This window comes from Amblyomma americanum, chromosome 4 (assembly GCF_052857255.1).
Source record: "Amblyomma americanum isolate KBUSLIRL-KWMA chromosome 4, ASM5285725v1, whole genome shotgun sequence".
Taxonomy (NCBI): Eukaryota; Metazoa; Arthropoda; class Arachnida; order Ixodida; family Ixodidae; genus Amblyomma; species Amblyomma americanum.
Genome location: NC_135500.1, coordinates 55,147,606 through 55,163,966, shown reverse-complemented (window position 1 = coordinate 55,163,966; position 16,361 = coordinate 55,147,606). Strand labels below are relative to the sequence as shown.

Genomic DNA, 16,361 nt, shown 5'->3' with positions numbered 1-16,361 from the left:
CCTTAATCCCCAAGTGTGGAGCTGCTCACCCTTCCCACATGCACAATGGACGATTTGGAGGCAGCGGAAGCAGCAGGGCAGGATTCAGGCGTGGCTGGTGTTTTGGTAATCTACTGTTTTCTTTTGCAATGATTGCAGGTACCAGTGATAAATGCATGTTGGTGTTTTGTATGTTTGTCATAGTTCAAGTATTAGCAAATAAGTGGCACGCAAAGAGTAGTTGGATGCAGTGGTTAGTAATTATGCTTTTCGTACCCACGATCACTACCTAATGTGCCCTGTGAAGGTATTAACGTTTTCTGGTCAGTTGTACTATCCCCACTGACAGCTTCATCAGTCACAACACGTTTAGGCCTTCTAGCCTCTCGCAAAGAAAGGGAGTGCGACGTCATGATTTGGTTGTAAACACTTAAATCATTTTTTCAGCTTCGCTAGGGCTTCAGCGGAACTTCTTTATAGTGTGAAACCTCTCTAAGCGCTCTTCTGAGTGGAAGTCAGGCTACCTCTCGCATGTCTTGCAAAAAAATTCGCCTCCCATTTGCGGCATTTATCGTTCTGTTACTGGAGACTGCATGCAATCCTTGTAGAAGGAGGCACATAGTCGTCTTAATCATTGAAGTCGTCTTTGGTTTCTACAAAGTCATTACACAACTTTCCATAACACACGCCTGCTGGAATGGAAGTCGTGCCGTGATTTTTGGCTACCAATTCAGGCCCTGAAAACGATATGATCAAATAATATTTTTGCATTGCTATGGTCGTGCTAACATCGGGAGGAAAAAGAAATAGCCAATTTACAGACTACAGTAGTTCCAACCCGATGAAGCGCAATTTTTTCTACGGAAATAGCACGCAGAAGGTTGTGTTGCGCCATATCCAACAACTGACAAAATGCACAGAAGAAGAAGACGGCGATTAGTGGGCCGGCTGTCTGACACCGGTCCGTAATTTTCGGCTTTATTTTCTCACTTCAGAGGTTTTCCAGTCTTTTTGGCGTGTGTCCTCGACGTGCGACGACCTGGGGGTCCCTGGCCGCCGGCAAAAGCACGTCAAGCGACCTCCTCGGCGCTGTGCGCTGTATCAACGCCGACACGGAACATCAGCGCCAGCTGAACTCCATGCTGCACTGATGGCAGCAGCGCCAGCGGCGGGTCCAGCGGCCCCTGTAGTTGCGGCTACAGACCAGGCCCCGCCAAACAATAGACTGCGCGACGACCAAGCCAGCAACGAGCCTCTGACCGACCATCCAGAGGACATGTACCAAGCATCATTTACAGTTGTATCGTACAAGAAAAAGAGAGCTACCGGTGTTCCTGTAGTTTTCAGGTCCACTGAGGAAGGAGGAAGCCTATGGAAAGCCAACCTCAACATTGTGGCTTCAGCGGTTGTAGCATTGGCTCAAGAAAAAGTCCTCAGCCATCGCATTCACAAGGATGGGAGCCTGATGGTTACAGTATCGACGCTGCCCGCCACCAACCGTCTGCTCACGGTAACTAAGCTGGCTGGAGTGGCTGTAGAGGCCAGAGTCCCATACTCTTACATGGCAAGCTATGGCAAAATACAAGATGTACCTGTCACCTACACAGACGAAGATCTGCAGGAATATCTACGCGACCAAGGTGTCCTCTCAGCAAGGAGGCTAATCGCCTACACTCCTGAGGATGGTGGAAAGATAAAAGCGGTACGCCGTCGCACAGTTATATTGGAATTCGCAAAAGATGCGCCGCTACCAAAACGAGTAACGCTGGGGTTCTGTAGTTACCCTGTAACTGAATACGTCGGAGCAGCAACTCAGTGCTATAAATGTCAGAGGCATGGCCACATATCAAGATACTGTAACGGCCCCGTGCGCTGCAAAGTGTGTGCTGGCCCCCACTCGCACAAAGAATGCACTTCGAGAGCGCAACCTAAATGCGCTAACTGCGGTGGCCCACACCCTGCTTCCTATGGAGGGTGTTATACAAAGAAAGCAGCCACAGTTGCTCGCACGGCAGAGCAAACACAAGGGAAACCCCCTAAGCGCCATGAACCACCACCTAACCCTGACGTGGTTTTCACGACTACGGCAGCTCTTTCTGAGAATCAATCAACACAGCGTGGCAGAGCAGCTGACAAGACCTACGCAGATGCGGTAAAAAAGAAGCGTGGGAAGCCCGTTGGTTCTTCTCCTTCATCAAAGCTACTGCAACGCAGTACACAAGACCCGACAAACAGCGTCGCTTGCTCTGACCCTAGGGCGCCAGAACATGACAAGAAGATCAGCGGCAGGCAGCAAACCGGAAGCTGTGAACAAGATGTCACATGCCTACTGATTCCGATGCTGTTTGCAGCCATCAAGGCTCTTATCCGTACAAACCCCTCGTCAGGAAGACTCCCAGAAGTAGAAGCTGTCCTTGCAATGGAGCCGTTGGTGTCGGTCTCCTACGCTCCGCAGGGGCGTAATACTACACTTCAGTAATCGTGGCTTCCACAGCGAGAACTTCACCTCAGCTGACAATCCACAACATCTTTCGTACATGCACCATTTTCCAGTGGAACGCTCGCGGGCTACGCTCTAAACTCTCAGATTTCCGACAGCTCGTACGAGCGTACCGCTTCCCCTTCATAGTCATCTGTGAATCACGCGTCGAGGAAACTTTCCGACCCAATGGATACTATTTCCATCATTCACAACGACCAGATAACGTCAGCAGATTGCCGATAGGCTTTCGCAAGGATATCCCGGCCTCACCGGTTGATGTCCCGCCTCACAGCGACAATGAATACGTATGCGCTCTCAGTTATTGCCGGACAACAGTACACTCTGATTGGAGTATATCTTGAGCCAGGCACGCCATTTGATGCTTTGAGACTTGAAGACTTGATAGCAAGGACGCCCTCTCCGCATATTAATTGCGGTGACTTCAATGCTCATAATGAAATTTGGGGCAGCTCACATACATGTGCCCGAGGTGCCAAGCTTGCAAAACTTCTCTCCAAGCATTCAGTTCAGCCATTAAATGACGGCAGCATCACCTACCTCCGAGGCCCGACGACTACCAGCAGCATCGATGTGACATTTGTCACAAGTTCATTCGCCCACAACTTTGGCTGGTGCACTGATTTGGAGACACGTGGAAGCGACCATTACCCAATCCTCATATCGGCTTTCCATGCGCAGAGGAACCCAAAGAAATTCCTTATAAAATCTACAGACTGGGACGCATACAAGGACGCTGTAAGCAGATGAGTTACTGCGGCAACTCGCAATGAGGAATTAGCATCGACAATTGCGTATTCCCTGAGGGCGAGTACACAACTTACAGCTAAAAATGATAACCTACCTTCAAATGATGACACATTCCAAAGGCTTTGCGCTATACGCAGGCGAGCTGAAAGGAAAGCTCTGCGCACAAAAAGCCTCGATGACCTACGTGCATGCCGACGGGCACAACGTCACATTCGACGCTACATGGATAAACTCAGTCGGCAAAAGTGGCGTGACTTTTGTTCTACGCTGGATGTGCGCAAACCAGTAACCAATATTTGGCGGATTGTTAGAGGTATGCGCACGCCACTTCAACAACTCCACCCCTTCGCTGCACTCTCTCTTCACGAACAAAAATCTATAAAAGAAGTCTCAGAAGAATACTGCTAGCTGCTGTCGGCAGGGTCAGGGCATTCGACAATCTCCGCAGATGGTCAAACAGGCATCCCAAAGGCGGCAGTGCCAGCGTTAGACCTGCCTTTCACAATGGAAGAACTATCCACAGCTATCGCGGAGGCAAACAGGCACACGTCTCCGGGTCATGATGAGGTGACCTATGACGCCATTGCAAAGCTACCCCACACCTCCCGTCTTCGACTCCTGGAGTATTACAATTCTTCCTGGATGGCTGGTGAGGTGCCCATGGAATGGAAGCTGGCGAAAATCGTGCCCGTTTGGAAACCCTGTAAGCAGCCAACAAGCTACGCATCATTCCGGCCCATTGCCCTACTGAGCTGCGTAGGTAAGCTCATGGAGCGCATGATCTGCAAGCGCATAACTTGGTTCCTAGAAAGCCGAAATGAGTTCCCCCAAGAAATGAACGGGTTCCGTCAAAACAGGTCTGCGACTGACAATATCATCGCCCTCGTCTCATCAATTGAGGAGTACCTTCATGCTGGGTACATCCCAACAGCCGTTTTCCTGGACATCAAGGCCGCTTTTGACTCCGTCTTTCACCATGCAATTCTCGCAGCCTTTGGCAGTCTTGGCCTTGGAGGAAGGCTATACAAGTGGATTGGGCATTATTTAAAAGAACGACAAATTTTTATTACCATTCCAAACGGTCCAACACGCTTTCACGCAGTGGAGAGGGGCGTACCACAGGGAGCGGTGCTCAGCCCTCTCCTGTTCAATATTGTCCTTATTCACATAAGAAGACACCTTCCGCGAGGGGTCCGCATAACAATTTATGCTGATGATATCTGCATCTGGACCGCGTCACGTTCGCGCTATATTACCAGCAACGTCTTCAGAGAGCACTATTGCACATTTCGATGTACCTGGCTTCCAGAGGTTTTCGTCTCTCGCCAGAAAAGAGTGTTGCAGTGACGTTTACAAGAAAAACGATGACCCGATATCCTCTGCTCCTAGGCGGACGATCGCTGCCATATGTACGATCTCAGCGATTCCTGGGTGTTGGAATCGACTATAATCTGTCATGGTCACCTCAGGTAAAAAAACTCCGTGCGAGGATTACTGCAGCATCGCAAGTGTTCAGGTTCATGGCAGGAACAAGGTGGGGTAGCAACTGCCGATCAATGCTTCTGCTAGAAAAAGCCTACGTTGAAGGAACCTTGCGCTACTGTCTACCAGTGCTTCAAAGATTATCTACATCAAGCAATAAGACTCTCAATGCCGCACGGAACAACTGCCTGCGAATATGTCTTGGCCTCCCAAAGGGTTCCTCTGCATCAGGAACAGTAGCGGAGGCAGGATGTCTCCCACTAGAGGTAATTGCCGCCCAGGAAACTATGCGTACCCATCTCCGCCATGTCCTGCAAGGGAAGAAGCACTTCCTACACCGTGTCCACCTAACTCACAGCAACTCTAGCTTTGGCCAGGCAGTGCAGCTCCTGCCCCTTCCTACTATTAATCAGCCTCAGAAACTACTACCTCTGGCCTTTCCTTCATGGACACTCTCTCCTCTAAAGGTGAAGAAGTCTGTTCCAGGTGTGAATACAAAGAGCCGCATGCCACAGGCAGCACTTCTGCAAGCTACTTTCGCCTACTTAATCAAAGAATATACGCAGCACACCCATATCTTCACCGATGGTTCAACTACTAAAGAAACTTCTTCTTGTGGCCTTTATGTGCCCTCAACAGGCCATGCCCTTTCTTACCGGCTGCAGCGGAGGACCTCCTCTACAACAGCTGAGCTTCACGGCATTAAGGAAGCTGTTTTTTACATCCTGCGCCGAACCGCCAGCCGTTGGGTTATCTTCACCGATTCAAAAGCATCTCTGCAGATCCTGGCCAACCTGCTGAAGAAAACGAATCACCAGCCAGTTTCCCTGGACATTGGGTATATCCATCATTTAGCTATTGCCGCAGGCCACTGCATAACATTTCAGTGGGTGCCTGCTCACTGTGGCATTATGGCTAATGAAAAAGCAGATGAAGCGGCCCGTAAGGGCCATCAACATCAGAGATACATTTGAAGTTTTCTCACGAAATCTGATGAGTCCCAAATGGCTAAAAGTTTTGCGTACGAAGAAACGTATCGGCTTTGGAGTTTGCCGACACATCAGTACCAATTTCTTCACTCAATCGACCCACATCTTAGATCAAGACTCTCACCCAGAATTCCTCGACAACTCGAAACACTTTATCACCGACTTCGTCTGAATGCTGCATATACAAATGGCCTGCGATACCGTTTTGGTCAAATGAACAGTCCGCATTGTGACAACTGTGCTTCGATAGAAACTGTGGAACATATCCTGCTTGAGTGCCCTGCGTATGCTAACGAGCGTGCGTACTATGAACATTGCATGCAGAAGCTCTGCCCAGTGCCCCTAACAATGGACAATATTTTAGGCCCCTTAGCCTGCTTCAGGCAACAGAGAGTTGCAATGAACTTTCTTTTTTACATATTTAAAAGACATTGGACATCTCGATAAGCTCTAAATTCACTTGCAGGTTACCTTCATGCATTCTTCTTGCAGTGAACTTCGTCAGCCCATTCGTCGGACTATGCACTCCATCATTCCATATGTTACATCAATACTCGCCACTGCATCCTTAGTACCCATTTCATGGCTGCATTTTATCTTCGTTTTTTTCCACCTCTTCCACGCTGCTCTCCTTCAGTCTTTATCTCCCAAATTCCCCTCCCTACGCAGAGTAGCATGCCAGCGATATTGAAACGCCGGCTAAATTCTCTGTTTCTTCATTAAAGAGTCTCTCTCTCTTTCTCTCCAAATGCACACTTTTCCGCTGTCGAGCGATGTCCAATATATGACCGGAAAGGGTTAAGATTCATGAAGGCTTGAAACTTGAAACATCAGCATGGAAAACACCTACAGCGCAATTTGTGACTGAAATGTTTTTTTCTAAAGAGAAGGCTCCTATTAAAAGCACTTCTTGAGATATTAGGTGTTGAACGCAGACTGAGAACTTCCAATAATTCGTCAGTCGGGTGTTTTGCCAATAGATGTGGTGCGTTTCGAGGGAAAGCGGAACTTGTTTTCCCGTTTTTAACCTTCTCTGGTCCTGAAGAGACCTCATCACACTACATACACATCTCTTGTTGTTGCGAATAATGCTAGAAAAAGAGTTGCTACTGCAGTTTTAATGTAGTTATTAAGCCATAATGCAGTACTAGTTTCAACATTAAGTGTTAATTGGCTGCACATTTATTGCAGCCCGCAACGCTTGTGTCAGTCAAGCTGATAAGACCATAGCAATGGAATTTTGTGCTTTGACTTCCCTATCGAAAAATCTCGTATGGATGGATATGTGCCTCGTATGAATTTATATGTGTGCGATGTGTGGTAATACGAGATATGTGTTGAATATGTGCCACGTATGATGTAATATGTGTCACGTATACGGTAAAATGTGTTCCCCCATATCACTCATATGGCCGATATGTGTCTGTTGTATCACTAGTATGGCAGATACGTATCTCCCAGTCACTCGTATGGGCCAATATGTGTTTCTTGTATCACTCGGATGTGTCTCAGTCGCTCGATTGGGACAATATGTGTCTTTGCTATGGGCCAATATGTGTCTCTCAATTATATTTCAGCTCATATGTGTCTTTTATATGGCTCATATGAACTTAAATGGATTACATTTCATCTTGTCTGTCATGTGGATCGCAACTGAGCTCATAATTAATTCGACCCCGGGTGGTGGAAATCAGTTCCTCTACTGTGGTGTCTCTTATGGGCAATGTGCAGCTCTGGGATGTTAAATCCCACTCATCACACCAATCCAAGTTGTACCAGCTAGCACAACATGTGTGAACAAGCATATGGCATTCTGGTACTGTGCTTTCAAAGTTACACACCAGCTCAAGTGCATACATTCCAAAAAAGTTTATTTAGAGAACTATCAGGAAATAAAGAACTATAATTAGGCTAAGGACACGACCTAAAAGATTACAGAAAATGAGGCCACAATACATTAGTCCATAGGATAAATGAATCAATTGAATTAATCATCCCTTATTACTGAAGTAGCCTCCAATAGCAAGGAACTGAATATACAGACACAAAAATTTGATATATATCCTAAGCTTGAGAGGTGTGCTGAATAATTTGCCTTCTTGTCTGTAACGTGTTAACAAGAACGAAAGATGTCAAAGTCAAAATAAAGCTTAACTGAGATGTCTTTTTGGAGGTGTAATTAATTTTTTGATATAGTCCCCCACTGACGCTGATGCTCTTACGCCATCGATGCACTATTGTTTACTTGCTGTCGGAGAAGAATGAGGCCGATGGCCCCAGTTGGGACCTGCATGGTCTTCATATGTTCCTTCAGTTACAGGAATAGCAAGAAGCCTCATGGCGCTAGTTCAGAACTATAGGTGAGTGAGGCAGTGTATCCCGAAACTGCAGCTTGTTCAACGCGGTGGTTTTGTCACCCGATTTGTCATTGCAAGCGTTGTCATGTTAAATGGTATTTTTTTAGGACAAACTTAAATTTAAGCAAAAGTGCACGCAATTCCTTTAGCATACTCAAATTCAAGAATGCCCGCAGTAGCCATCTCCTTAATGTGACAACCATCACAAATAAAATCATCCGCAAGTGCCATGAGCTCATGTGTGAAATGTAAGCACCAAGCTTCCACTGCGATACTTGTTCCATACTCGACAAAGCTGGATCTTGCATGTGTACGGTATCTACTCACCTTCTAACTGGAAACATCACACCCTGCCATAAAGAGGACTCATTCGACAATGAACATTGATAACAGGAACACCTTCTGCCATCCAAAATATGGTTTCAGCACACTTTTCTAACCGTCCACTGATGCAGACCGACAGTTTCCTTGTGACTACTGCAACATCAGTGGTGCCATGTGCAAAATGAAAACAAACTTTCTTTTCATTGTAACATCTTTCCTTTTTATTAGTTAATGAATGTGTTACACACCTGTGGCACACTGTAGCAAGCTGTAGCATCTTCCAAGGAGCTTAACACTTCAGTATCGCCAGACTGACCAGCTATTACTGCGCACCTTAATACACGAGGAATCTCCAATTTTGACTTCACATAGTAAAGAAGGTGCCCCCAAAGTCATGGTTTTGTGGCTATGGCATTTGGCTGTATGGCACAAGGTCGCAGGATTCAACTTCTTCCAGTGCAACTGCACTGTAGTGCAGGAAAAAAAACGCGTCCTGTACGATATCAGCGCACATTAAAGAACTCCAGGTGGTCAAATTTCATCCGGAGCTCCCCAATACAGCATCTCTCATAACCCATGTGCAGCTTCGAAACATTAATCCCCACATGCCATGATCGAGGGCCAAGACAAGCAAAGCACAATGGTGGGTCTAAAAATTATCCAGAAATCTATGATAATGTTCAAAACCGTCGTGAAAGCAAGAACAGTTCGTGATAGGCAGCAAACTATTGTAAGTGGTAAACTTATGAATTAACATGTTAAAACACACCCCGCTAAGAACTAGTCACATATATGCAAAGCTACTGGCCCGAGGGCCTCGTAGGTTAAACACAGCTGCTTAGTGTAGGCAGTGACCGCAGATCCAGTCCATGAGTATGGAACAATGATAGCAGTCAGAATGGGGTACAGTGCATTGGACAGGCACACTTACGTCGCTAATAGCAGATTGCCAATATCCCTCAAGAGAAGAGTTATAACGGTTGTATGTTACCCTTAGCTATGGAGCAAAAATGTGAAAGCTAACAAAAACTGCTCAACTTAAACTGCAGACAGCACAGCAAGATATGGAAAATGGTAACTGCAACATTATGAGCCAGGAAAGGACCAAAGTGGCCGGATCATAGAATGAACACCAGTTAATGATATCCTAGCTGCCACCAATAAAGTGGACGAGGAAGGGGAGAGTGGCAGGGTGCGTGCCAATGTTTCAACAAGAGGATTTGTCCTAACCTCTAGTTGAAACACTGGCAAGCACCCTGAGGCTTTCCCCTCTCTTTTCACTTTGTGCCCCTGAAGAAACCATCTGCCTGCCTTCTTTCCACCATAGCTGCCATTAAGTAGAAATGCGCAAGACCAGGGCATGTATGCAAAGGCAAGCTGACATGGCCCCTTAAAGGGGCTGTGAAAGGGGGTCTCAGCAAACATCCGGTGTGCCCAGGGTGCTAAAGGATGCTGCTTCACAAATAACCTCCTGTAAGAATTTTTTATATGCTTTTTGTGGAAGCTGAGTTATCTGTAGTCAACATTTGAATTTCCACGTCTTTGCACCTTTCCCTCTCCTGTCGTCACTTTTTGAACGCTGAAATGTTGGTGCTCCTCTGCCGGCCCCTCGGACTCGCCGCCTCTGCCGCCTGCTGACGCACACGAACCAACTCTAGCAGTCTGCTGCTGATGCAATGAGCACTACATGACGCAACAAGCGCGGATTCCGGCAAAAGCACAGCACCGCAGGTCACCGCTAGGCACAGAAACTGGAGTTTTAAATATTGTGTTGTAAATTATCGGCTCGCTTCTGAGGTCTTGTATGCGGCATGAACGCTCGTTGGCCTGTACTCTACATAATGCGGGCATTTTAAAGACAACCTCAAACACCCTTTCCAGGGACCCTTTAAGGTAACGGAGTGAATTCCAAGAGAAGGCAAGTGTAGCGGGGATTGCAAGAGTCAGGTGAGCGGATGAGGTTTGGAAGTCTGTGGGGATAAGGTGGCCATAGCTTGCACACGACATGGTTAATTGCAGAGATATGGGAGAGACCTTTGCCCTGCAGTGAGTGTAGTTAAGCTGATGATGATGATTATGGACCTACTATACAGTATTTTTGAAATTAATTTTTTATTAACAATTTGATGGGTAAACAAGCGCCAGTGAAATGACAAAGGCTTAAAGGTGCACTAAAGAGGAATCTCAACTGGTCTTTTTACCGCGGCGACTCTATCTACACTTTCCAGGCACTATTAGAAACTTCGAATTATTGTCCTGTGCGGGCCACTTCCATAATTTAAATCGGATTAAACCTCCCAGCTCCAACCCTTTTTTGAACTCAACGCTGTAGGTAGGAGGAGTCAACCAACGCGTGGAGTGCCTTTCAGACCGTCTATAGTGGCGGCTTTGCCTTCGCTTTTATTTAGTTTTTAAGAAATTTCTGTGAATAAATAGTTTCAGTCGCAGAACACATAGCCTTAAATTAGGCCCATGGAAATAAAAATACGCGTGGACTCTTTTGATTTACGTATCACTCCGCCAATGACAGAGCGGCAAGCCGCCACAGGGCTGGCTCCACGCGTTGGTTGACTCCTCCTACCTACAGCATTGAGTTCAAAAAAAGGCGGGAGCCAAGACATTTGATTTAAATTATGGAAAAGGGTGCACAGGACAATAATTCGAAGTTTCTAAGAATGCCCGGAGTGTGTAGAAAGAGTTCTCGCGGTAAAAAGACGAGTTCAAATATCTCTTTAGTGCACCTTTATCACTGCCTCCTAGTCTCATTCAATGAGGTTTGGAATTTTGCAAACATAATTTTCTTCATTGCTGAATGTGACAAAAATGCAAGGCTTGGCTACTACACTCAGATTCAGCGCAACCGGTGGGCATTCTAGAGAAAAAAAACACTGCATTATGTGGCCTGGCAAGTACAAATCGCAGTCTTCACAAACAATTTTCCTGCAGAGCAAAACAAGGTCACCATTGCTTGGGGACCCCTCATCAACTACCTCGAAAATTCTCTTAATAACGAAAAATTCGCCATCTTGAGACTCAATGACACTACTGTCACTTTTGGTGCCCCTTTGGTACTGCTGGCTATGCATCACAGTTCCTCTATAAAAACATCTGAAATATTCTTGCACTCGAGGAATGTTGTTGAGCGTTAACTCCAGAGCAGCCCTTTCTGCTGGCAGAAGCAGAGGCACTTCCTTCGGCACCCCAAACATGCAGGCACCCTGCACATAGTGAGCCTTGCTCACGTTAGGGTAATGAAGAAATTCACTGCACAACTGCTGGCTCCTCAGTGGAATTGCGTTCAAAGAAAGAACAAGGTGCAGTTCCTGACTCATGATTGCCCGCTCCAAGATTTGATGAGGCACTCCATTTGCTGCCGTCACCAGTTTAACGATGTGGCCGTTCCCACTCTCTAAACCAAAGGCAGAATGGGCCCACAAGGGTCCGAAGTTACGGGCAGCTTGGGTTAGATGCGTCAGCTGGTGCACATTGAAGCTCATGCACCGCTCCCCGTATAGTGCTGCAGCTCGGCGCACGAAGCGTTGCAGGAGGCGATTTGAAAAAAAAGAAAAGAAAGCTATTTTACTTGCGGCATAGTGTTTCAATATATTTAATTATGTGGCTATGTGAACACCAGCCCACTACTCTAAAATAAAGATAATTCAGTACTGTTAACAAACCACTTTGACAAGAAGTTGCTCTACACCACCACTAAGGCAATGCACTTTGGGAGTTGTGGTACCCCAGGTGGTGACCATGCTGGCATTGTGTACACCCAAGAAGCCCACATATATGCCGGCTTCGTAGGGCAGATGGCTTCCATCAGATCACCACTATGGGCTGTGACTGCTGCACCTAACAGGGTACCCTGGATTCCTTGTTTTCTTGAAAAACAATTCCTCACAACAGCTAGCACAGAGCAGTTGTTACTACATGATGCAACGAGAAAGTGTACAGCAACAAAGGTGTAGAAACGTGGAATAATTCCAGATAATTTGTCAAACATCAACCTTTGACAATACATAAGAGTGGTCTTTTATTAATGTGCCATTTACGGCGGAATATTGCCTATGCCTCATTTAATGTTTTCCGTGGTAAAGAAAAGAAACAGAGCCAACAAGCGCCCGTCCTGTTTGTCTCCCTGCATCCGTGTCTGTTCAGCGCTATGTGGCAAGCAAGTTGGCAAGTTCAGCAATCGAACAAATATTCAGGCCAGTACAGAGAAAGCAGTGAGTCGCATGGTAAGTGCTCTGGCTGTTAAAATCATATGCTGTAACAAAAAAAAATGCAGAAGCAATCCTCTCAAAAATTCACTTGAAATTTTCAAAGCTAATGACCACTGAACCCAAACATTAAACACTCAAAATCTTCCTGATTCAACCCTTTCTCATTTCACACTGAAAAAAGGTTTGTCACAGCTGAAAACATCATAGCCCTTTTGTACTGCTCAGCTTTCTTGCTGGTAAGCCACGATTCACTAAGTGGATATATTTATGAGTTTATTGCTGTAAGAATAAGAAACAGAAAAAAAAGCACTCGACTCTTGTTTAAACAAAGAGGATGATGAAGACAGCAAGTTTGTGATATCTGCCTTTTTAATAAACCCCTCTGTGTTCTACATGCAAACAGGCTCCCAAATTAATTCTGGTTTGAAGTTTGCTACAAGTGGGCATAGTGGCATCCTACAAGTGAGGTGCTTGCTGTGTGAAATAGAGGTCACTGGCACGTCCTTTTCATTCGCTGGCTAGCTTTGCCCAAAATGACCATTAATGTTTCATTGGCATGCAGAACACCGCTGCATACAGTTAGCATGTCCTCCTGTAAGAAAAACATTATTAGTATTACTAATGTAAGAAATGAAAATGAACGAAACTCTGCTGTTTTTGGTGCCATATTTTGTACTTCCAACTGGGCACTGCTCATGCAGTAAATTACAGCGGAGGCCTTATCATAAATGAATCCTACTGCTTCATTTTTGTTTCCTAAATGATACATTTTTCTTGCGATTTTGTAGACAGCGCGCATGCACGCAAACACATACACAAACACTACTACAAGGTATGGTCACTTTGGTTTGGTTTGTAGGGGTTTAACGTCCCAAAGCAACTCAGGCTATGAGAGACGCCGTAGTGAAGGGCCCCGGAAATTTCGACCACCTGGGGTTCTTTAACGTGCACTGACATCGCACAGTACACGGGCTTCTAGAATTTTGCCTCCATCGAAATTCGACCGCCGCGGCCGGAATCGAACCAACGTCTTTCGGGCCGGCAGCCGAGCGCCATAACAACTCAGCCACCGCGGCGGCCCGTACGGTCACTTTGAGACATTATGTTCAGTGTCATCTAGCCTGTTAGTAGCATTGCATGCCTTTCTATGCTGTAGCAACACTGCACTCTGGATTGTGTGAACTGAGAAACCGCAGGCCTAGGAAAGATTATATTTTTGCTAAGAACTCAGTTAACACCCTGTACCTTTCATTGTTAGAATATTTTTTGGAGAATGAAAAGTAAAAGCCAGGCGCTTTAATAAATATCGGTAACAATTTTTTTTGTTGCATGTTTCTTTGTAATGATTCATGAGACATTAGTATACATGAATCACCTTTTGGTACTCAAAAACAATTCCTCAGTACTTTACAACTAAATTTCTTCTCATGCTGTTTTTGTTTTAACAACAATGGCTGCAATGTCAAAGGTCAGTATACGTCACATTAGGCATGAAAAAACTGCATTATAATGACTACTTCGTCATTTGAATTCAGTGCAACACCAAAGCAAGCCTGTTTCAAGAACCGGAATGACAATGAACGAAGCAGCAGAGATAATACTGCAGTTTTTTCAAGCCTCATGTAGCCTATACTAACTTTTTAGGTGACAGCCATCGTTCTGGTGTTGAAACAGCAACAGCATGACACAAGGAATGCGATCATGAACTATTCATCAGTCATAGTTGGCAGATGTCACGTGCTGATCTATGTAATGCCTTACACATAATTGAAACGAAAAATCATGCCATCAGAACTTGGTGTATATGCTGCTTTAACCCGCTAGCAGGCTTGGGACGAGCCAGGCTTGTCATAAACAGACTGTCATTTCTGGGTATTAAGAGTCCAGCTTTTGCATTTTCTGGCAATCTATGTCTGCTTTATGGAAAGTAGGGCTCGTGCAAAGTATCTTTTTGGTGGCCACAAGATGGAAGCAAAGGTACCAAAGGACCATTCCGGTACCACTGTAGAATAAATGTCTATTAGAGGATTAATCCAGAGTGCATATAAAATCTTAAGGTTGGAATGCAGAATGAAATAACTATGCTTCAGACAGAATATTTGGCCTCACCTGCATAACTGATGGCAGCAGATGAAAGTTGCTCTTGTAGAAGTATAAAAATTGCCTCGCAGAGAAGGGCAAAGTGCCTCAAAAATTGAGCAGGCAGGGTGTTCAGGCAACACGGCACACAGTAAAAAAAACAGCCAGTTTCGCCACTCGTGTGCTTTCCAGAAGTGCCTCTCCTGGATTGTGCGAGGCAGACGGGTGACGTGATGTCGTGGTCGAATGCCGGTGAGACGTTTGTTGAGGGCATTCACGGTACTTGGCCGTCCTGCAAATGCAATCATTAAAAGTGACCCATCAGTAGTGCTATGCGAGAGTGCACAGTTTTTTCCTATAGTCGGACACAATTCAAGAAGACAGCGGCTTTTACTCATCAAAGGACCACCTTCTAGCCAACGGCGTCACCTGATTCTCATGACCTTGCTAGCGCCGCAATACAGGGAGCAGCGCCACAATGAAAAGAGGAGTCTATCCCTGGACACAGTGGGAAGGGATTACCCCCTTTCGTCTGCCACTCCCTGCTTGGTCACATCAACAGGGTCATGAGAATTGGCCGACGCCACTGGCTGGAAGGGTCCCTTTGACAGAGAAAAGCCGCTGCGTTCTTACGTTGTATCCGTCTATAAGTGTTGTCCATAAATGCGTGAATGTATGCAGTCTGTTTCTCGGCACATCGGTAAATATGCATGCATGTCAACTAAACCTTGTTACAGTACAAAGCTCGTTTTGTACTGTCACTTCATCAGTGTCCATACTTTGCGCTCCTGTACCTTTTCTGAATATGTCCCAATAAGCCTAGCTACAAGAACTGCTTAGTATGCATGTTATGTTAGGTGCAATTCTTGAAAGAGCAAGAAAGCATAGTTCCCCACACAGCCTTATGTCAGCTAGGAAACAAGAAAACCCAGGTCATGAACAAATACTCACCTATGTAGTACTTCTCACGGCAGCTGGATGAATCAAACCAGTACTCTGTGAACTGCCTTGTCACACCAAGCAGCACACAGTGCATATATTCAACCGTATAGCACGACACAAGGTCAAGGTACTTCAAGGACCACAAAGGTGATGGTCCTTTTAGGCCATTGACCGATGTCTTCTGCAGCATGGCAAGTTTCATATTCTTTCGGACACCCTTTGATGTCCTCTCCTCTGCTGGTGGCTCAGTGCTAGTATAAAGGCGCCGTCCTGAAAAAAAATTGGAAAATTGGTTTTCAAGGAAGGGAAATGGTGTAGTAATTGTCTCACATCTAGGCCAACACCGAAACCACTGCTTAAGAGAAGGAAGGAAGGTGGGAGCGAAAGAAGGAGAAAAAGAGGTGCCGTAGTGGAGGTCTCCAGAATAATTTCAACCACCTGGGAATCTTCACATGCATTGACATCGCACAACATACAGACGCCTTTTTGCATTTCGCCTCCATTGAAACGTGGCCACCGCAGCCGAGTTCGAACCCGGGAACTCCGACTCAGTAGTCGAGTGCCCTTCCTAAACTGCCATAATGATCACCTGAGTATTATAACCAGAACAGCACGCACTAAGACACGGACACGAAGGAAGACACGACACACAGGAGCGCTCACTTTCAACTGGTGTTTATTGTTTGGAACGAGGCATATATACAGTTCCAACAACACAAGAAAACCGAACCATCCA

The 16,361-nt window shown here is 45.9% G+C and overlaps 1 pseudogene; it reads right to left on the bottom strand.

Annotated features, from left to right (window-relative positions):
- Window positions 1–15,827, bottom strand: part of LOC144129506 (uncharacterized) — a 43,516-nt pseudogene extending 27,689 nt beyond the window's left edge.
- Window positions 15,828–16,361: the final 534 nt, after the last annotated feature.